The sequence below is a fragment of the Stegodyphus dumicola genome, chromosome 8 (genome assembly GCF_044657685.1).
Source record: "Stegodyphus dumicola isolate Sdum_Otavi_A_Nest chromosome 8, ASM4465768v1".
Taxonomy (NCBI): Eukaryota; Metazoa; Arthropoda; class Arachnida; order Araneae; family Eresidae; genus Stegodyphus; species Stegodyphus dumicola.
In genome coordinates, this window is record NC_140775.1 from 148,193,961 (window position 1) to 148,217,756 (window position 23,796).

The 23,796-nt window shown below is 32.5% G+C and overlaps 1 protein-coding gene and 1 non-coding gene across 3 annotated transcripts in view; one reads left to right on the plus strand and one right to left on the minus strand.

Annotated features, from left to right (window-relative positions):
- LOC118184062 (potassium voltage-gated channel protein Shaker-like) overlaps positions 1–23,796 on the minus strand; it is a 533,454-nt gene that overhangs the window by 42,458 nt on the left and 467,200 nt on the right. The window lies entirely within an intron of this gene.
- On the plus strand, positions 18,136–18,209 carry TRNAT-AGU (transfer RNA threonine (anticodon AGU)). Its single transcript has one exon. It is a non-coding gene; the product is annotated as a tRNA-Thr (tRNA).

A 23,796-nucleotide genomic window follows, 5' to 3' on the forward strand; every position in this document is an offset into this window, starting at 1 on the left:
ATCTCCAACGTGCAAGACTGAGAAATGAGTGTGAAAATTAGTGTTTTCAGAGGTTTTAATTTATACCTCGGCTGATTAAAGTCGTACGGAGATGGGAATAGTCGAAATGCCTTCCCACGAATTTTTGGAATCGGGAATGATGTATTTATGTTTGGCAATGCTATTTTTATTTCACAGTAAAACTTAGAAAGTTTTTATTAATAAATTCTATGATTTGAAAGCGAGCAGTGGCAACAACTTTCGAAATAAAGCAGATTTTCATCTTCAGTTCGCGAGACTGTTGCCACTCGGAAAAATGAGTGCGAAAATTGTCGTTTTTCCGAATTTTGTAATTAATATCTCTGATTTTAGCTATTTTTACTTCCTTGTACGAAGTAAAAAGGAAGTATTGTAATCGCGAAAAGTTTCAGGCAGCATATTTCAACGAAAATATCCATTTTGACCGCTATCGAATGCAATTTAACGATGTTTTTGCGTGATATCTGTACCTAAGGACAGAATAAAATACTCTTCTCCTTCAAAAAAATTATAAAACTGCTTTAAAATTAATTCTGAAGAGAATTTTTTGTGGCGTCTGTACGAACGTATGTACGTACGTACGTTCGTGCGCACGTACGTATCTCGCATAACTCAAAAACGAGTAGCCTCAGAACGTTGAAATTTTGTATATAGGACTGCTATAACATGTAGATGTGCACCTCGTAATTTGGTTGCAATCGGCCGCACCAAACGTATATAAATATATTTATATATATATCCACTCTATTACCCGGCTCAGTGAGCTCAGTTTCTTTACTCTTATATGTTTGTAAATTGTACATTTTTTTCTTTAAAAATGATTGAATTATATTGTTTTTACCTTTCGGTTAAGGATTTTATGCCTTTAGTAAATCTGTGTGCAATGTTCTTAGAATTATCAGCAATTTTAAATTGTTTAATTGCCGCTAAGCCTGTTTTAATGGCGGCCATTAATGTTTACATTTGAAACAGGAGACTAGTGGATTTGTTGCCAATCTAGAGAAACTTACTTTCGCAACAACAAAGATAACGCATTCATTTATTATTGCCAATTAAATCATGCTTAATTCTTTCTGGAATATTTTCGAGGAAATAAGCGTTTGAGATTTACTTCGTAATTTTTAATATAGATATTTTGAGTTTTTATGTATTTTTGCCTTCTCGCGAAGTGAGAACTGAATTAATTAAATGAGAAATACTCAATCGTCTGTGAAAAACTGTTTCTTTTTTGTTTTCTTTGCTTAATTTCTTTTATACATAGTTCTAGCTTTATTATAGTATTTGAATAGAACATGTGGCAACGATTAGATAATTCTTTAAATGATATACATTTTGTGCATTCTGAGTTATAATATGAATGAAATATAATACTGTTAAGTAAAGCTAGCGCCAGAGTGTCGCTATGGTAAACAAAGTGAATTTTAAAGAATGCATTTATTCTATTGTGGTTTATGCGCTGTTGGCGAAGGAGGTTTAATTCAATCTAATAAGTTTAAATAAAATGCAAGAAAAAATGCGTATAATTTAATATTCCGTACAAGGAAGTCATGTGGTGTACACATCAGATTTTTTTTTTTTTTTTTTTTTTTTGAAACAAGTGGACGTCGACCTTTTCCAGAACCCAGAAAAGAAATGTAGAAAGTTTGATGACGATAGCTATAGTAGTAACTGAGTTGTTAGAAGACAAACGAACATTCTTTCTTCTTTATATGTATAGATTTATTATACACTTAAATACGCACACTAAGTTTTAAGAATGAAAATGCTTATTGTATAATAAATATTTGCTGTATAATAATAGAATTAAAAATAAAATAAATAAAAATAACAAAATTAAAGCATTTTGCAAATTATTTTATAATTTTAGAAGGTCTTTCTCCCGCTTTCCTGGCGTGCCTTCGTGGTGTAATGGTTCTGCACGCTGGGCAGGTATTCCAGAGGTCCGCGGTTCAATTCCCGGCTAAGGCGTTTGCTAATTTTTCATCTTGCCTGCTTTCAAAAACAACTAATGTCTCTACAATTTGAAGTTTTCTCAGTTTCTCCTCTTATACCGATTCCTTACCGCATTCTCGCATTACTATACAGTTGTTTCAGCGTCAAAATATTTTCAGCCGCTATATTGTTCTGCTTTCCAATAAGCAAAATTACTTGCTTTGATGGCTTTTAAACCACCTGTTTATATGAGAATTAAGTGAAAACCTTCGGTCCACTTTGTACAGTACTCTTATCAAAGCTTTCACAAGTTGTAATATAAAAATAGTGTCTAGGTTCAAGTTATGTGGAGACTCATATCTCGAGATCAAAATATATTCGTGTCATAATGAAAACAGTACAATTTTTTCCGATGGTTTAACTGAAATATTTACTGTATGAAGGAGAAGAAAGTAAAATTTATCTATACTTATAACAAACATGCAAATGTTACTTACATTAAGTATGGGAGATACTAACTGCATATTGTATACTATTTCTGAAAAGTGCTGGTTGCCGAAAATGATCTCATATTCAAACTGAGTGCAGGCCGAATGCACAATCTGATAGCAGCTAACGGGAATTTTTTTTTCTACCTTTCCCTTTCTTTCTTTTTTTTTTAAATCAAAATAAAAATCTAAACACATTTTTTTTTAAAGTTTAAAATTTTTACTTGAATATTTATAATCTGAATATTTATAAAGAGCAATAACAACCACGCAAAGGACAAAAATCCAATTTATGTTTATTTTTAGTTTAAAATCTAAAGGTCGGTATTTGCAAGAAATTACTATTGATTAAGCTTTGTAATTCAAACGTATTGATAGCTAAATATTAATTTTCAGAATGCGATTATTGCAAATCATTCTAATAGGGTGAATTAAATATTAAATAATTTAAAATTAAACAAATTGCGAAAACTTTTAAAGTGAGACAAAATTTGAGAAAAAATTATGACAACCTATCACCTTTCTTTTATTTGTATTACACAGAAAAATGGTAAAATACATATATTTTTATGTCGATAGTTATAAACTTCTTTATTTCTTACTACAAATTTCAGTTACAACAGATCATGGCGTTTCGATTTTGATACAGTTTGTAACACTGGAGAAGGATTACTAGAAACTATTTTTATCACGAATAGCAAATGCTCATCGATCAGCTTGTTCTTTTTTTTTTTTTTACTTATTAATTTCCAACTTTAGAAAAAAGTGTTCAGATATAAATGTATTCCCAAACAAAGCGATTATTGTTATTGAAAAAGTCAAATATGTATCTTTAGATCTTTCAATAATTTATTTTACAGTGTAAATTAATATAATAAAACTAACATAAAATTGGGCTAAAAATCATTAAATATCATCTTCAAATCCTGGTCAATCTTTAATTTACGAGAAATGGATTCGATAGCCGCATAACTTCCGAGGCCGCCAGTTTGAGACATTTGATCTAAATTATTTATTCTTGAATGCTAGAAACAAAGGAAAAATATCTTTATTTTGAGGCCTCTATGGTCAACGTAGTGTATGCGTAAAAAGTACAATACGTTGACCATAGGTGGTTGACCATACGTTCACCATACCGTTTTGGTACAGTCGCAGTTTTAAAATCGCTATTGTCAGAAACATTACTTTTTTTTTAGTAATGCAATACTTTATTGCTAGCGATTAATTCATTCTGTTTCTTTACTGCTGCCCACCCTGTATAGTGTTTAATGACACTTATTGCCGCGCCGATGGAACCGAGCTTGAATCCCAGAGAAAGCATTGGTTGTTTGCTAGTGCTTGCACGTCGAGGGAGCGCTTAATAAGATACTCGGCGAGCCGAAAGGCCTCTCAAAAGGTTGATGGTAAGAGAAAGAGATGGAAGCCCTAAATTTGAGCGAGTAATATCTCCGAGGTACTCTCTCTTAATTCTGGGGCTGAAGCTAAGGTTAGCAAGGCCTGCATTACCTAATATAAAACTACAGGAATATGCAGGTATAGGGGTTTCTCAACCTGTTCCCGTACCTGTATCTGTGCATATTTACTTCTAATGCAGTAATTTTCTTGTCCATTTTCCAGGCCATTTTTTTTTTCCAAAAAGCATTAACCCAGAAGGGCTGTTAATTATGTTTTGGCATTTTGCGTTGGTTCACTATAAATGTCGGTTCACTTTCCAAATTGTTGCCACCAAATATTAGTGCCTGTATTATATTTAAAGTAATTAAATAATGACGAATCTGCATAAAATGTATGTCTATTTCTCGCATTGGGATAAAACAACGGTAACTGGAGCCTTTGAATAACGTAACGTTTCCCCTCGAATATGGGCATCTGGAAACCAAAATTTGGGAATTTGTTTTATTATCTATTTCATATTTTATAAATCTTTAACGAATTTTCGATTAACAAACTCAGCGATTTCAAAGCGAGCAATGGCAACACTGTACGAAAAAAAAAATATCTCAAGCGCGCGAGACTGTGTATCGGAAATTCTAAAGATATGCTCATTTTAAAATTACTTTGCGGTATTGCTGTTGAACTGAATTTCATGGTTTAAGTGCGAAGAATATGATATTTAATAAAGAAAGGTAACACAGAAAACGTTAAAGAAAAAAGAAAAAAAAAAAAAAAAAAAAAAAAAAAAAAAAAAAAAAAAAAACGCTCCTTTTAGGTGTAATGTAAAATCTAAAAGCTTTCAGGTTCCAAATCATTTCTTCCCTTAAATACAAAATACGAAAATATGAACGTCGATGGTTGTTGATCTGTTAATGGTGTATGCAAATAATGTATGCTAATGAAAAATAAAAAGCCAAGAGAAGTTTTAATGTTAATTAATTAATATTTAATTATTTTTTATTAACTAATCATTGTGCAAAAAATTTCCTAATAAAATGATAAATAGACATTTACAGACAATCTGGGAAATGAATTTATCCTTTTGTAATTAACCAACAAATATGCCAGTTTTGAATGCAGTAAAAAGCCCCTTAAGACCCCCAGCCATAGTTCCAGAAGAATGTGGTTTTGCATAAAGTTGCTCATTTCAAATACCATTTTTTAATTATTAAATGTTATTATACATATCACCCACGTTTATAGGTTTTTCTGTCAGGAAGTGGTCGCCGAAAAGATTTCGCTGCATTTAATTTTATTTATTTTTACGTAATTTACTACAAAAGCGGTCTTGCAAAATCACTGCAATGCGTAGAATTTAATAAAGGTGCCTGTTCTGAGAATCATTTCAAAATCCCTAATCAGCGAATCCTTTTGCTATTCCATAATTCAGTACTGGCGGCAAATAAATTATTTTTTGCCAATAAAAGAGCCATTTATCCTACTTAGGCTTTTAAACCGGCGAAAAAGATGACCCGAAATCTGTGTATCCCCTCACATTTCATTTCTCCCATTCCAATGTTGTCGCATTTTCCCTTTTTATGATGTGCTCCAGGAATGCTCAAGGACTTTACCTCATCATCCATCAAGGGGCTACTAAGATCCAGTAGCAGTGTCTGCGCTATCATCGACCCCTCTTCGGGCGTCCCCGGGTTTTGTCACGTGGGTTTGGAAGTCGCCAACTGGTCGGCTAGGAGGAGGCACCGGACTTTCCTGACCTTGAGGAAGTCTCCCGTTTGTCGCAAACTTTTGCGATACGAAGTAACTTAATCGTAGCCCGGAGGAAAGATAAAGAGTCAAAGGTAGTTACTTAATCAATGCCTAGCAATACAATAATTATTTATTCTAAGCACTCAATTATATACGAACATGTAAATGGCTAATATACCATTGCAAAAAGAAGTTTTTTGCTTCATATTTGATGGATTTCTGAAATAAAGTAATATGAATAATAATAGGCAATAATAATAATAACGATACCGCTGTAATCGTTCTCTAATAACAATGCAATAAATACGATTCATAGTCATACATTTTTCAGTCTGATGCGATATGGAACCCACATAAAAAATTTCGATAGAAAAATAATTCTCCCTCATTATATCAGCAACAATGGCACGCAGCTTTTAATGATTTTCGTCTTTCTAATCAGATGGTCGTAAAAGCTCAAATTCCATCCAATAGTTCACCTACATACAATTTTAGACGATTAAATGTGGCAAAAAAGTGATCAGAAATCAATAACGCGAACAAACACACAAACAGGCATTCTTCTTTATATATATTGATTTTGTAAAACTTATAAATTTTTGATTAACAAATTATACAATTTGAAAGTGAGGAGTAGCAACACTCGGAAAAATGAGTGCGAAAATGATTGTTTTCATAGTTTTTAATTAATATCTGGTCTGATTAAAGTCTTTCGAAGATGGGAATAGTCGAAATGACTTCCCGCGAATTTTTGGAATCGGGAATAATGCATTTAATGCTTTGGCAATGCTATTTTTATATTCATCGTAAAACTTAGAAAATTTTTCATTAATACACTTTACGATTTGAAAGCGAGCAGTGGCAACACTTCTCGAAATAAAGCAGATTTTTATATCCAGCGTGCGAGACTGTTGCCGCTCGGAAAAATAAGGGCGAAAATTAGCGTTTTCCGAATTTTTAATTAATATCTCTGATTTGAGCTTTTTTGGGGAGGGAGTGGACGTCGATCTTTCCCAGGACACAGAAAAGAATTGTGTAAATTTTGGTGACGATAGCTATAGCAGTGACTGAGTTAATCGCGAACAAACAAAAACACAAACAGACATTCTTCTTTATATATATATATATATATATATATACTTGAATATAACCTTTTAAAATTTAAATTTTTATTCTATTTAGCAAAGGGAAATCATGATTTCGCGCTCACAGATTTTGCTTGAAGTCTGCTCACTTCTAAAGAAATTATTTAAATCGAAGACAATTTAAAAATACAGGAAAAAAGAATAATACAATGGCTCCCAAAACTGTTCGTACACTTATGATTTTCGTTGAAATAGGGCTCTATCCATTAATTAAAAGTAAACTTTCTGAATGAGATTTTAATAATAAGATCATTCAGAAATACCCCTTTGTCATTTTTACTCCTACAACTAAAAAAGAGTACTTAAGTATTATCGCAACCACCTTAGTGACAAGTCATTAAAATCTGACAACCATGCGTATAACAGTTCTTTAGGTAACTATATCCACTGCAAGTTGCAAGCAGAAAATTCACCGAATCGCCTTTTTCTTTAGTAAAAAATCGCCAAACTGCGCCAAGACGATTGCTGTAATACATAAGTATCTAGAGAAGATGGTTTGTAACTCTGTAGGATGCACGTACTCTTATTCTGCTTATTTTAATATTTTTAACATTTGTTCTTCGGCTTCTTATTTATTGGAACGATCTCTGACTTTTTTTCTTCAGAGGCAATGTGCAAATGCAGTTAGACGAGTGATCCGAGGTTCTAATCATGACACATATAACTTTTGGCTTTAGGAGAATTCAGTTTTACTTTTTTTTTAATATATTTTTGAAAGAGTGACATAAAATATGGTGTGGCACAAAAATATAGAAATTTTTTTAATATTTTGCCGTTATTAGTTATGCTCTGTTTAAAAATTTATTTGAAATTACTAGGAGGATATTTACGCGAAAACATTCGTAGCTTAAAATGCATCCCAAGGTGTGCATTGAGTAAATAAATATCGTAAATAATAGCCAAACGTCGCCAAAGAAAATGTCGTCCGATCCCTATATAACTGCAATTGGTTCTGTAACTGAATAACAAATTGACACCTATATGTAATTTAAACCTTATTCGGCTCTTATATGTGACTTTAACCGTGTATGCCCGTCAGTAATTTCCAGATACGGCAAGAGACTAGAGATTTCTCGGAGGCCGAAGAAAAACTATGTAAGACAGAGAGAGTATCATTTCTCAGTTTTTATTTCAGAGCTGGCTTAAGAGTATTGAGAGATCTCCTTGCGAACTTCGCTTCTTGGATGCGTTTCGCATTGCTTTGTACTTACTGTAATTAGTAGTTTTAAGTGGTAACTACTGACTGTGCTGTCTCTACTGAGAAGAGAAGTTGTGCGAGTACTTTCGTGGAAAGTTCCAGAACTGTTTAGTAAGTATTTCTTTTCAGAAAACAAATTTTATCAAGAATTATCGGTTCTGTGCGCATTTAGTGCATTACGCACCCGTTCGCATGCAAGTTTTTTTTTTTTTGGGAAGAAATAACCAGTTATTCAGTTGCACTACCATTTAAAGTTACACAGGCACCGGACCAAAATGCGCCCGAACGGTCGCCAAGTTTGGTGAATTTTGCGATATTTTGCCAAATCAGACTCATGGATTTATTGTGTTTAAGAGGGTGGCGCCTGTCGTTGACCATGACTTTGACCATGTTAGATGACAATATGAGTTTGCCTAACACCGTCCCAATTTTGATAGATGGTGTAGCGGAATACGAATCGAAGGGTCTCTTACTCATCCTTCTCCACCACTAACCTCTCGAGAGGACTTTTAACTACTTTACATGCCTTCATACCGCACCGATACCACATATTTATAGACATCCGCTCCTCGACCGGCATTCGAACCCAGATCAAACGGTATGGAAGCTGACATTACTAACCACTCTTGGGATCAGGGAGAAAGTTTCAATGAATAATTTAAATAACAATTGAAATAGAGTTTGCATAAAACAAGGGATTACAACAACAACAGAAGAAGCAATAGGTGGATTACAAGCTATGGAAAAACTTCTCTCATATTTCATGACTTTCAACTGCAGGTAAGCTTGAGTGACATAATATTCCCATGAAAGCTGAAATGGGAGAAAAATGCTACGCTTACAATAGCGTGAATTAAATAGAAAAGAAATACAAGGTCTGCAGACTTCTTTTCGCAGTGCAAGGTTGAACATGCAACAGGGGGTAGAGCAGCAACAGAAAATAAAAAGGCTAGCAAACCTTTAATCCAACAAAATAACACACTGCCGTGACAGAGAGCCGTAATGACCTATTTGATCGGCTCAACAGGGAGAGGCGCGGCTCCATGTCCTTCGAACATTCGAAGCCAAAAGAGTCACGTTACCGAAGTATACGTGACGATAACTGGAAACATTCAACTTCCCGCGGCGTTCGATGTTTTATATCCATTTTCAAGATAAATATAGTTAGCTTCTAGGTTTTTTAAAGAGACACGAGGAATACAGTAACACGACTCGAAGCTGAAATATTCGACCAGGAATAGATAAGCCGAATTGTTTCGAAAATATACGAAAGACTGTGCAGGTGGCGTAGGATGAAATGAAGCGTTTATTTTAGAAACAAACGTAGAAGACTATGTAGAATTTATGGATGAAATGCGTTTTAAAATTGCACAGTGGATCTCTTAAATAAATTGTGCGCGCTTATAAACAGCTGATTTTGGATATCCTCATTTATCTCACTTCTTAAATTTTATTTTGAATTAATGAAATAAACGGTTTAAAAATTACAAACCACTTGTTAAGGGAGAATGGGCAATGATTTGGTGAAACAGAATATCCGAGAACCGTACCCCACTGCAATCTCGACCACGAGTATAAAAAAAACATGTACAAGTTTGGATCGTGGTTATTGCTTATGATGGAAAGCTGGAGCTGAAGCTTAATTAATTTCCATCAAAGCTGAAGCTTTGATGGAAAGCATGATTTTTTGCTGTTTTTATGTCATCGTTTCAAAGTATGCATGAAACTATATAGTACATGCAAAATATTTTTTCATTAATTTGCGTTCTTTTAAGAACTAAGCCTAAACTTCAGAATTCCTTGCTTTCATATGCAAAAGAAAGAAAATGCATTGTGAATGTAAAATACAGTATATTTTGTTACATTTTACTTAATATTAATAATCAGTCAGACTTCAACTAGCAAGGTTACGTAATATATATATGAGCTGTCCCCTTTTAGGTTTTATATATTGACCCTTTTAATTAGATGTTTGTTTTTCAAGGTTACCTCTTGTTTTAAATAATTGTAATTAGTTCATTTAGCCTTCACAGACTGTTCTCTTTGTAAGTTTTCAATTTACTGCCTCATGTTTATTGTTTGGCCCACCAGCGGCCGAGCGGTAACGTCGCTGAACATTGGTAGTTCGGTCCGAGATTCGAATCCCGCGAACGGGCTGGCTGCATGGGCGTTTTCGTGGTTTTCCCCATGTGTAACGTGTATACGAGCCAATTTCCCTTAAAAAGTCCTCCACGAAGGCATCCCTCCACGAAGGCAGATAGCCCTCGAGTGCTTTGCCGTAATCTAATAAGCCAAACCAAACCAAACCAAACCATGTTTATTGTTTGTTACTACCTCATGTTTATGTTGCCTCATGTTATGTTTTTTGCGGTTGTTTATTTCAATCTTTTTATGTATTTTGACTCTTTTTTATTAGTTTTTCATTCCGCTTTAAAAAAAATTTAGTTTTATGTTTTCGCTTCCGTATTCTAATTTTATGCATGAGTTTTGTAATTTTCGATTTCTTTAGAGTTACGAATACAAGTCGCGAAAAGGCGTTAGCAATTGAGAACCTTTGTAAGATTTATAAAATTGAAATTTATTTCAAAATTTACGGCCCGGCTTCTCAAATGTCCCAGAGGTACAAAACTTGTATTCGGAACACATTGATCAACTTGGTTCCGGGCTTCAAAACACTTTTCCCTTAATACTTTCTGTTTGAAGCGTTGAACTGAGGAGATCAATATTTATTTTTTTTCCTCATTTGAATTTGTAATGCTTTTCATTTTTTAATTTTTAATTTTTCATGTTCTACCTAGAACCATTTGTTCTTCTTAAAAAAAAATTGCATTTTATCGATACTGCAGCAATTTGCGCAAATCGTTAATTAATTTTTAGATTTTAATTTTGAAATCTTCTTAGGATTCATTGACTTTTGAGAGATATATATATAACAGGACCGAGCTTTAGCTATGTATGTAAATTATTTTTAATTGTTTTAAGAATTTTGTTTATAAAATGCGCTTGTTAAAAATAAAATTAGCTTATTTATGCATATTGTAACTTTTGCTTGTAGTAATCGAAGTATAAAACAGTGCATTTTAAGTTAAAGCAATCAATAAGAACATATCTATGCAGGATATGCAAGCAATTTATTAGTATGGGCCAGGAACTTGATAAATATCTTCTCTAGAAAGGATACCTTCTCTCTGGGTCTTTCTAACAGAATTTAGTACTCATGTTAATAAAACGAAATACCAGAAAACTCTCGTGTAACCAGCCATCTTGAGTAATTGTTTATGGAATCGAATACGGAATGGAATTATCAAATTCAGCGATTTTATCCAATCTGTTGCTGATAGGATTGATTTTGAATTACATAGACGTCGACTTATAAACTAAAATAACAAATATCTATTACTGTAAATGACATATTTATATATTTTATAAGTTCATTATCAATCCAAATACAGTTACAGGTTGAGAACTTAATATCCAGGATTACACTCAGATTTTGATATTAATAAATAGCTCTAACAATCTAAAAATAATACTTCGCAAAGAATATAAATAATACTTTTTCTCGAATTTCAGGAATTCCTCCACGAAGATACCTGTCTTTTTATACAAGTAGCCTGGAATATTTTACTATGTTTAATTAAGTACTTATTAAGCTCTGAAAATATTCACACTTTTTTATTTTATTCTTTCGAAAGTTTAGAAACGTCCAATTCCATCCACAACTAAGATCTTGTCAGTGACGTATTTCCAACAGAGTGTGTAAATTCGTAAATTAATTTACATTCTCATTAACGAGAACGTTTCCCACAATAACTACAGAGATAACTAAAGAAGGTAGATTAAGCTGCAAGGTTCACTAAAGATAACAATGCTCACGCCTTAGCCGAAATTTAAATTTATGCCCATCAGGCTTTGCTAAGCTTTATCTCAATATGGTATCCAATTTTAAAAGGAATAAAAAAAAAAATCATACATTATAGTTGTAAGCTAATTAAATGTACAAGTAGGTGCTAGTTTTTTTGTTTTTAAATGATTATGAATTTGATTCACATTTTTATTTAAAGCAAAGATTTAAAAATAAAATCAATGTACACATTTGTTTGGATTATGGTAAACATAACGCTTGACTTTCATTCAAAAATTTAGAATGAGTGAATTTTATGGCAGAAAAAATGCATATGAACTGGTGACGTTAATACGTTCTTGTTGTTTTAAATACCCGGACACTTGCATATTAACGAATTGCTCGGGAATGGCCAATAGCCACTTGTCATTTAGTTATTTCATCACCCAGAACGTTGCCAAAGGTACACTATATAAAGGCCAACTGATTTTACACTAGTCAAAATGGGAAAGTTCCGCCATAGCTTTGATGGCGAACACTCATAGAGGACTAATCTGAGGAGCTCCCAAACGTCTCCCACTACCACCCAACTTCTCGAGAAGACTTTTGGGTCTCCAATAATTTAGGTGCCTCTATGCTGCACAGACAGATTACTCTTACCAACATCGAAGCCTTTTTTGGGATTTGAACTTGGACCATCGTTACGGGAACCAGAAGAGCTAGACACACTACCGATCAGGCCGGCTATGATATGAATTGCAACCGTAACGGAAACCTAATACATGGAATATTATTTTTCTCCAGAAAGTTTGACTTAAGTTTTGTCAAAGGTTTTTAGGCTGTGTTGGAAATTCTTTAAAATAAAAACGGGTTTTCTATGTATTAAACGTATACGTGCGCTCATAAATATACTTACAAGTTAATCTGCATTTGTATGGGCGTTTTTGAATGATAATAATGCAAATTACAATAACATGGTTTAAATTAACAACATAATCTTGTTATACATTTATGATCCCATACAATATTCTGATTTAATTAGATCTTTGGATAAAAAATATGGCACTTGAGGTCTATTGACAATTTGAGAACTTCATCAGATTTTAACTCATTTAAATCAGTAAATCAATTATTTTGAATATGTAAATATTAAATTACAATCCGGTATAAGTTTACGATTGGGTGCTCCTTGTTTTTTGGCGATTCATTTTTGACGCCGAGATCGGCGCCAGGAAGGTACAATTTCAAGGTGGCCGCTACACAAAACCAAAATAAGAAGAATTGCACAAACTCTGTGTACACATTGATCTATTTTCACTTAAAAAAAATCAGAGAATTGCACAAACTAGGCACTGCGCACTGCCTTAACTTTGTCCATGTACACATCAATCTATTTTTATTTAAAAAAAATCAGGAAGTTAAAACAAAGTTAAAACTATCATGATAATCAGAAATGAGGTTTCATCGCCAAAATTTAACAAAATTTGTCACTAATCGAAGGGGCACCCAATTCTACACTAGAGCCTACAATCCAAATTTATGAAGAACTTGCCGTTCAAATAATAATAGCAATAATAATAAGAATTAAAATAATTTTAAAATATAAAAAATTACACAAGCTTCTGCTGTTAAATAAAAATAATATATACTGTTGCCAACTAATGAAATTAAATCCTTATTCTTAATAAAGCTAAAATTAAGCTATAAATAATTACAGTTTTAAAAGCTGCAGCGTTTACTTCTGCGCTTCGTTTTTGATCTGATATAAAAAGAAAAATGTCAAAATATTATAAAATACTAAATTGTCGCTAGATTAAAGTTGAATATAGAGGTTTGCAGTCTTATATGCTGCTATAAACCCTTATCGCTACTACTCCATTTTAACTTAGAAAAGTAGAGGATAGTGTGTAGAGACATTCGGTAGCCGGGACTCGAACCTCGGACCTCTCGAATATGCGTCGAATGTGCTGACCATTACACCACGAAGGCATACTAAGAAAGCGGGAGAAATATCTTATAAGTGGACTTAAATGAGGAATTTTCCTATATATATTTTATATGTGCAGCTAGAGAGTTTATTTCAGCTATAGCAAATCTCGCAAGATCTATCTGCCTAAGAAGAAAAAGGCGTTTGTGGAAGACTTTCTAAAGAAAACTGTATACCTTTCGTTTCGGAAAAGCATGAAAAAGGTAATGCACTCACGTTATATTTAAAGAAAAGCATGAAAAGACCCATTCAGCCAACCCATTCTTCCAGATCACAACACGGGTCGAGCTACCAGTGTTCAACTGTCATATCCACTCGGTCACTGGTGTACGTATATGTGGTTAGACATCTATTTTATTTACGGCACTCGGAATATAAAATGACAAAATAAAATAATTTTTTAAATACTTAATTGGCTAATAAATGAAAGATCTTAATTGTTGTCAAATTGTTACTATGTCTATTTATCGCGCACACGATTTTTTCGAAACTATAAATATCTTGGAAACTATCTCGGAGAGATTTTTATCGGAATTCTTCGAAAAAAATATAAAAATAAATTCGGCTAAAAATACTCCTCTATTTAAAATCAACTATGATTAAATAAGATTTATTTTATTTTCTAAAATTAGTTTACCTTTCTACGTTCATTTTTTTATTATTTCCCAAATTAGGAACTGTATCTTCTACAACAGCTTGCAGAAACATGCCACAAAACTGCTGTATATAAGTATACGGTAGAGAGAGAAAGATATATATAGAATGGTAGAAATAGAGAGAGAATGATGCACGTTAGATATAGAGAAGAAGATATAAAGAGAAAGACGGAGATATATAAAGGTAAAAGTAATATAGAGAGAAATATATATAGGTAATGGGGGTTAGAAATAGAGGGAGAATCGTACAGGGTATATATATATAGCGAGAAAGATAGATAGAGAGAAAAGCAAATGTTGAAACATTTAAGTCTCAGTGTATTAAATGAGAAATAATTGATTGTACATACGCTTTGTAAACGTAATATTTAAAGAAAAGCATGAAACAGAATTTATAAATTTCTATTTACGGATAGAAATTTATAAAATAGAATTTATTTATTTTATTAGACTTTATTATTATATTATTGTTTTTATTAGAATTTATTTATTATTATTTTATTATAAAAATAAATTTATTAATTTCAAATTATATGCGATAAAATCAGCAATAAATACGTTCCTTGCATTTAAATCTATTATTTAATTGGAACAATAAATATTTTATGCTATGTTGAATAATAACTCTCAGACCCTTCGTTATTAGTGACGCCACGTAAAACCTGAATTATACCTTATATTTCGTGCAATGACAACATTTCTTAAGTCATTTAGGTAAAAAATGCATGGTAGCATCATGTAATTGTCCAAAAGGTTTAGAAAATTATGCTAAATTGTTTCTAATATTCATCTATATTATAAAAAATATTTTTTTAAACTAGTAAATTACCATGAAACCTACTGAAACATGGAATTAAGCACCTTAGAAAGATAATATTACTTGCAAAATGCATAAAGTATGGTGAAAAGTTTTCTAACTGTAATAAAAGCTCTAGTAACATAGTTAAGTCATTAGAATAAGATCTGTGACAGAGTAGTTATTGATAAAAAGTATAGTTTTAAAATGCTTCTTTGACCCTAAATAAGTTTTACATGATCCTAAAGTAGGTGTGATCTCTGTATGAGAAACTCTGATACTTATTGAAAGACTGAAAATCGAGAAAGACTTGTGTCGGCATAGTGTGAAACATCAGAAAATAACTTACCAAATAAATTTAGCTAAAAATTGAAAAAAAAAAAAAAAAAAAAAAAAAAAAATCGTGCTTTGGTGTGATGCCAACGATTTGTAAAATGTACCATTATAATTTTTACGATAAATGAGAGTGCAGAAAGACACGCACAATGGTAGTAATTTGCTATTTCACCAAGACAAAGTCCCCCCTTTAAGTTACTTATCAACTCCAATATTTTCTTTGCAAAGTGAAAATTAATTATTATCTGAAGTTTTATTAAACATCGAAATAGAATGAATCTGTGCTATGCAGTATATAATCTTATAAATAACGCAAATATATAGCTGAATTTTTATTTAGAGGAAAATGTTGAAGCTAGAAAGTTTATTAATATTATTTCACCAGATTGGAGATATAAGCTGAAGCAGATTTAAAATAAAACTCATGAGCGAGTTTCAGCTGAAATGAGCTCAACCCTTAAAATGACATGGAGAAATTAATTTCTTACTTAACTACTGCAAAGTAGTACTTGACTGTTTGTTTGTGTAAAGGAAACAAGGTATTTTCTCCCCCCTTCCAGCAAGCTTTGGTGGTGTAAAGGTAGCACACTCGGCGAGTATTCGAGAGTTCTGGGTTCGAGTCCCAGCTACGGCATAGCCTTTTCATATACTCCTGCGTGAAAATAACCTAATGACTCTACAGTGGCACCCGAACTAAAAAGGTGGTGAACAATAATTCGTCATCACCATGATTTGGAGCTTGGGTCTCCTTATCCCCAGCCGCTCTTTAAAAAAATATATAAGGTGTTTCTTTTCTCCTTTCAGCTTGCCTTCGTGGTGTTTCTAGAGGTTCAAGCTTAAGTTCCGGTAGGGACATTGCTCATTTTTCCTGTCTCCTACTTTAAAAAAAAAAAAAAAAAAAAAAAAAAAAAAAAAAAAAAAAAAAAAACACCTAATGACCCTACAAGATGAAGTACACTGAGCAAAAATTACTTTATAATGCTGTCCTGTTATGAAGATGCCGACACATTTCTGCAAGCCGGCCACTGTTCGAGGGAAAAAAAACACCTTCATGTGGGGTTCCGGTACAACGGCGCCCTTACTCTAACGAAAATCCTGCTCTAACTTGTGAAAAGCAACCTTCCTAAAGGTGTGGTTATCTTTATGCTGAAAGTTTAGAAAGTTGAATTTTCATTTGCGTTTCAAAATACAGTACGAGGAGCACACACATAGGGATGCACCGGTATTAAATTGCCCATACTTTTATGATGGTTATTTTCAAACACTTTTCTAAAGATGCTCTACTTACATAACAGTGCGCCAGCAATAATTTTATACGTTAGTAAACTGATCTTCATAACACTACGACCACTTTTATGCTGGAGTTTTTTATGGAGTTTGCTATCGTTCCGAATATTGGCCGACTGCATAACAGAGCTAACATCTTTATGACTGGCTCACCAGCTGCCGAGCGGTAAGATCGCGACAGTTCGACACGGGTTTATATCCTGAGGCAGTTTCTCTTAAATAGTCCTCCGCGAAGGCATTCCTGTACTTAGGCGGATAGGCCTAGTGCACCTTTCCGTAATCCTATAATCCAATTCAGTCGAATACTTTTCGCGGGGCACCGTTAACTAAGCGGATCCGTTGGGCATTCCCTATTCGAATTGCCAATTCCAAGTTTATAGGTATTCCCTATTCCCTTGGAATTGGCAATATTTTGGATCTGGAAAGACTTATATTGTGTATATACTAAAGTACCTAAGTTTGAGTCTTAAACAGAAACAAGCAATTTAAAGTTTCTCTTATATCTTATAAATGTTATAATATTTACCTATTTGTTATGCAGTCCAAATTATGCAATAATTTTAACAGTTTTGTTTATGAAATAAAGAACATTAAACCATGAAAAGGCCAAATATCAGTATGTGGTTCAACCTGCGATGGACGATCTGTGATTGCTGTTATCCTATCTATGAATTTGTATGCAGTGAACTGACCGTTATTCGCACATAAATACTTAGCTGTAAAATATGAAACATTATTAATTAAACTATAAAAGAATGTTTTGAGAGTGCTGTAGTAACATTAGAATAGATATATCAGCAATTAAACATATACAGCAACTTACAAAATCGGCGAGCTTTTAATCCCTATCTACAATACCCCTATTAGAGACAACAGGGATTTTCAGAGGATGCTTTCAATGCTTATTACTTAGTCGATAAAATCTTCAGAAACCAAATTCTTGGTTTTCTCTTTGAATTTATAACTTGACATGATTTGTTTGTTCTGATAGGATACACGTTGCTTTAATATCCAGAAACTACACTGAAAACAGCCAGGCATGACTTAGAATTAAATAAAGAATTAACTTTTTATAGGAAAATATTTTTGGAGCTTTCTATTAGATTTTACTTCTTTAATTAATAAAATGATAATTCTAAATTTTTATTCATACGAATAAAATATATGAACTTGTAACAATTTCTAATCAAAATAATTAGTCTTAGAATGAAGCTGCTTTTGTAGAAAAACATGTGATTCTTTCTTTTAAAGGAATAAAAATTTTCTGCGCCTTAAATTATAAGGCATTTCTCCCGCCTTCCTAGCGTGCCTTCGTGGTGTAGTGGTTCTGCACGCTGGGCCAGTATTCCAGAGGTCCGCGGTTCGATTCCCGGCGAAGGCGTTTGCTAATGTTTCATCTCTTCGGCTTCCAAAAAAAAAAAAAAAAACCCTAATGTCTCTAGAAGATTAGGAATATGTCATTTAAATAGAATGAATACGTAAATGATAAAAATGAAGTAACAACGGGAGTGGCAATGTGATGAAAAAGGTTTCGTTTAAAGTGAAAAATATTTGAAAGAGAAAGAAAGGATTTTTAAAAAAATTTGGTAAAAATAGTTAATTAAAATTTATAGTTTTTGTGAATGTGTTACGTTTCAAAGAAATCTAATGCATAAATTTAGAAGATTTTAGATAATTTTAACCGAAATAAATTAAATAGAATGATCAAACAGCGAACGAAAATTAGCTGTTGGAGTTTAGTTATTCTCAGGATTAATGCTTTTAAGAGGACTTGAACACCTTAAAACCTATAAGATTTTCGAATATGTGATTGTTGCAAGAATAGGAAAAACTTATTTATTCTAAAAGCAATTACTTCCAACTTTTTACAGCTGACTACATAATACAGCTGCTTTCTAAAATTTTAATAAGAAAATTTGTGTTGCCACGAATATTTTTATAATTTAATCCGCTTTGTGACAAAATCTTTCATCATGTTTCCACCTTGCGCGCACAGTTTAAAACATCCTGTTGCATAATTTAATTCCATATTTAATATATAAATTTTATAACATTTGGAGACTAATGTGAAGCAAAAATTCTAAGAATTTCATATAAAAAAATCTGCAATGTTTTGAGTTTTCATGCATGAATTTTTTAATATTAAAATATTCAAGTTCAGTTAGAAAATACTGCCCATATAAAGAATTCCGTCAAATTTTAGGTATGTACCATCAGCCATTTTTAAAATATCATGCGCGCAAGGTGGCAACATAACGAAAACTTTTGTCACAAAGCGGATTAAATTATAAAAATATTTGTGGTAACACAACATTTCTGGTTACTAGTTCCCAAAGCAGCTATATTATGTAGTTAGTTGTAAAAAGTTGGAAGTAAGTGCTTTTAAAATAAATAAAATATCCCAATTCTTGCAACAGTCACATATTCGAAGATCATAAGGGAGCCCCCTTAAGTTAGAAATTTAAACGCTGTCTTAATTTTGTTCGATGTATGTTAAACTATACGCATAAGAAATGGTATTCATTTCCCACAAAATAATGCATAAATTTATAAGGTTCTAATTTATTTACGTGTCCTTAGGTGCTAGAACTCTAATGAAGTGTCTAGTGACTATTCGCTGGTAATCTTGTAATTATAAATCCAAAGAACGGTTAAAAGTACCCTATTATTCACTCAAAGAAATACTACAGACGACCCTTCTCAGACTTACAGGAAAGCCTCCACTCGGGCTTTAACTTAAGGTAGAAAATAAAGCACTAAACTAATTCTAACTAGTTAAACTTTAGCCGAAGCTGTACAAAAATAACTAATCGAGTTGGCTCGTAATTAAAGCTCACGGTCGAATACTAGACCGTCGAATACTAGTAGTAAGATAGGCTTAATAAGCAACGACGTGGCCCCAAGGCAGAACACGCTTTACTGAGAACTTCTGAGCTTTTCTATGGAAGTGACTGAAATTCTCATTAAATACTCGTTTTACTTCATGCGATACTGAAATTTCATTCTGGCAGGGAGTTGTAGAAGGAAAACAAGAATTTAAAAGGAAGGATTTCAAAATAAAAAATAACTGTTAGAAAATTAAAAGAATCCCTACACATTCCATAAAATAAAACAAAACTACATTGGCTTAAGTTGTATATACAATACTTTTATGTTTGGAGAAGGAAAGTTTTAGTCTCAGAGGTAGCTGGATCCATCGTGAAGCCGTTAAAATTTCCATGACCAGTTAACCGAGCTATCTTGGCCTTCGCTCAGAGTACTATTTTCTGGCCTTCACGGAAATAAAACTTGTTATTTGTATGAACCCATACCATTTTCGAAAAAAGTAATGCTCGTTGGGTCAGCCTAGCGCGTGAGAGAAGGATCTTTGCTCGAAATAGATGCATCGACAAACTGAAACTCAGGGCGATACTTTCGCTTGCACATTTTATAATGCCTGCTATTTTTCTTCTCTTCCTTCCTCCTTTTCATTTTTTTAAAATTCTTTCCCTTCCTGTTTTTCCTTATACTCAGGAATCGTTGGGCAAGAAAACTTTTGGTCCCCTTTTCAATTACCGGACTGTGATGTATCACGGAAGATCAAAACAATTCCGAGTATGGAAGCCGAGAAGCTTTCTTTCACTCTCGTTCCACTCACGCATAAAAAGATATTGAAGTTTTAGAGCTTTAGTATTGCTTGGAAAAGAACCCAAAGAGAAGAGAAGATAGGAAAGAACATATTAAGAGTTCAAATCTGACGGAATCGTCTATGAGCGTACAAAATGAATTGGGATCTTTTAAGATCGCAACCGAAATTGAAATATCCGACGCGTGGTTGGGAAAGGAGAGGAGAGACACTGCAAATCGATACAGGAAATAAATGGAACAGGAAGAGTAAAAGAAGATGATAAGTAAGGCAAAATTCTTACGGAAAGCAGTTTTGTTTAAGCTTTACTTTGAAAGAAAGACATATAAGGTTGTTTTTCGTGTAAAACGGATGTTTTGCTTTCGAAACTGAATAGCTCTATCCATTCGTTCATTCATCGCTTAAATTTTGATCTAGTTTAAAAGGTACGCATTCTTTTTCCAATACATGCACATTTTTCAGAGGCTAGTAAAATAAATTACTTTTATTTTGGATAATTTTGCAACATTTATAGGCTAAGACTAATATTGTTATACATATACGCAAGTATTTGTGTTTATTTGCTAACATTCTTGACATTTCGTTATTCATTTCCTCATTTATTTTGAATTACTGTGCATTTAATTCTGTTAATTTATCTATTATAAATCTGCGTAATTATAAAAAATCTTTTGTAATTTTGTGCACATTTCTTGTATATTTCGCATAGTTTTTAGTTTACGAATAAACAGATGCAAATATGGTTTATTACAAACATAGATTATTAGAATTATAATTTTTTCAAAATAATTATATCATAATTTTATAAACGTTCTATAATAATAATAATAATAATATAGTTATGAAATTATGGATTAATTTGATAAATTATTATCAGAAATAAAGTTTATTATGTATCATTATATTGTAGTACATGTAAAGAAAGATTAGAATTCTGAGCCGCCCAACCGGGATAGTACTCAGCGACGCTGACTGCCGTACCGAAGGTCCCGGGTTCGAATCCCGGAGGGGCGTGGAAGTTTGTATATGTAGAGTATCTGTGCGGCATGGGGGTACTCTAAATATGTTGCGAGCTGAAAGTAATCTGGAGAGGTTGATGGTAGGGAAAGAGGGGTGGGAGACACTCGGATCCGTCCCCAAGGGGGACATCTAATTGTCTCCATCTAAATTGGGGGGGCGGAACTGAGCAAAGTCATATCTCACTTGTATGGTTGGTTCTGAAGACTTTTGCCTAAAGACAGGCGCAATCCTGCACTCGCTCAAACGAAACCAGGAATATAAACTTGCTAAGATTTTTCTCCCGTTGCCACATTTAAGGATTTTTCGATAAAAATCGAAAATTTAGAAAAGAAGAAGTGGAGTACGTAAAATTAGAATAGCAGAAATGTCGAAAATTTAGAAATAGCATGACTGTATCAATTTACTATTTCTACGTGGTAAACTAATGAAACAAGCGAAAATCTGCATATGATATCTTGTAAGTAAATTTGAAGTGCAATTGTACTTTAACTTTCAGCACTCACGTTGAACTCAGTTTACAGTTTTTAAAAAGGAAATGTTTTAAATTAATTTATTCATTATTATAAAGTTACTTTATTCATCAGAAAACAGATAATATTTTTGCAATTACTTACACAGCTGATATCAAAAATTTTAAATATTAGTATCAACTCTTTAGACCGAATTTTGAATATTAGTCGTGAATTTGTAATTTATTAACTTTCTTAATTTTTAAATATTTTTTGTGAATTAATTTTAAATATTTAAGTTAAAATTTGGAATTAAGGTTGTTAGCAGAATTTCTGTATTGTTTTAAAGCATAAGAAATTTATTTTTAATGCCCTCAACTTCGTTTTGAGAAACTATACTACTCCCTCCCCGAAAAAACATCTTTTTGGTGATAAGCATAATTTAGCCTTTGAAATTTACGTTTTTTATTTTAATTGCTTCCATTATTTTTTTAAGTTAGGAATATGAAGCTGCTTGTTTTAACATGACACATGTTGCTCGTGAATTCGTTTTCATGACCGTGACAAAGTTTACAAAATTTATGGATATCATTATTTACCTCTGATTTCAAAACTTGTTTATATTGTTTTTGTGTTTTGATTTGGAAAAGTGTAGTTCGGTTTTAATCAATATTGTATATTTAAAGTTAACTGAATTGACAGAAAAACTGGCATCACGGGAAAAGTATTAAAATTGTAAGCTATCAACAGAGCTACATCCATGTTTCGATACATAATTTGAACGATTTTTTTCTGTTATGAAAACAGTGCAATCTTTGCAAAAATGTCAATGATTGATGACTATTTTTAGGTTTGTTCAAAGTATCAACAGTATTATTGTAATCATATAACATTTATTTCGGAATTGTTAGACATGCATACATTTTTACAACGATAATTAGAAATAAAATGTTACAAGAAATTAAAAAAGTTGCAAGCTCAGCATTTTACATTATAATCTAAAACCTTGAAGATTTTATAATTAAAGTTGCAAAAAGCAGAAAAGAATCAGGAATAAGTAAAAAATAAAAAAAGTGTATACCTCTACACCCCTACGCTTTAAGAATGTCCTAACACCTCGAACCATTAATGTTTGAAAAAGTTTAAAAGCAAAAATTGTGAGATTAAAAAGAAATTTTAATGTGATCTTGGTATATAGATTTCGGTTTAACGCCTTAAACAGCTTTCAGAGAAGTAGTTAACGTTAGGCTGTATAGCATGACAATAAGTACCCCATGCCTTCCCCCCAGAAGTTAAGAATACAGAATTTGAAATCTTATATTTAAAATGAGATGTTCAAAATGAAAAAATAAAATAGTAGAAAAAATATTTAAATGCTATTCTTTAGTCGTAAATTAATGCTCTGCAGATATTTGGGCGTTTACGTAGTAAAGGACAGAATTATTATTCGAGACATAAGTATACATTTACTTCAATGGATCTTTTGCACGAAGCTTGCAACGACTATTTCCCTGAAGTAATAGTACTTTCTATTTTACCAGGATTCCAAATCCGCGATCTGGAAACAACAAATACTTCGAAGAGCTTAATAAACGTTTCTAAATTGTTTATCCTTTTTGTAACTGAGTAATTTTAGATTGATGTTGATTTAGAAGAAAGACTTATGCATTTTGAGGTAGGTTGACACGGGCATTTCTCCTTTAAGGAGCAAAAATATGCGCCATATGCAGAAAATAATCACCTTTAAGAAAACGAATAAAATAAATAAACGATAGTAAAAGGAGTAAACAATCTGGCACCATGGATGCAACATGATAGAAATAAAAATATAAAAAATGTTTAAAAATTCCTCGCAAAAGTGTTCAAATTAAAAT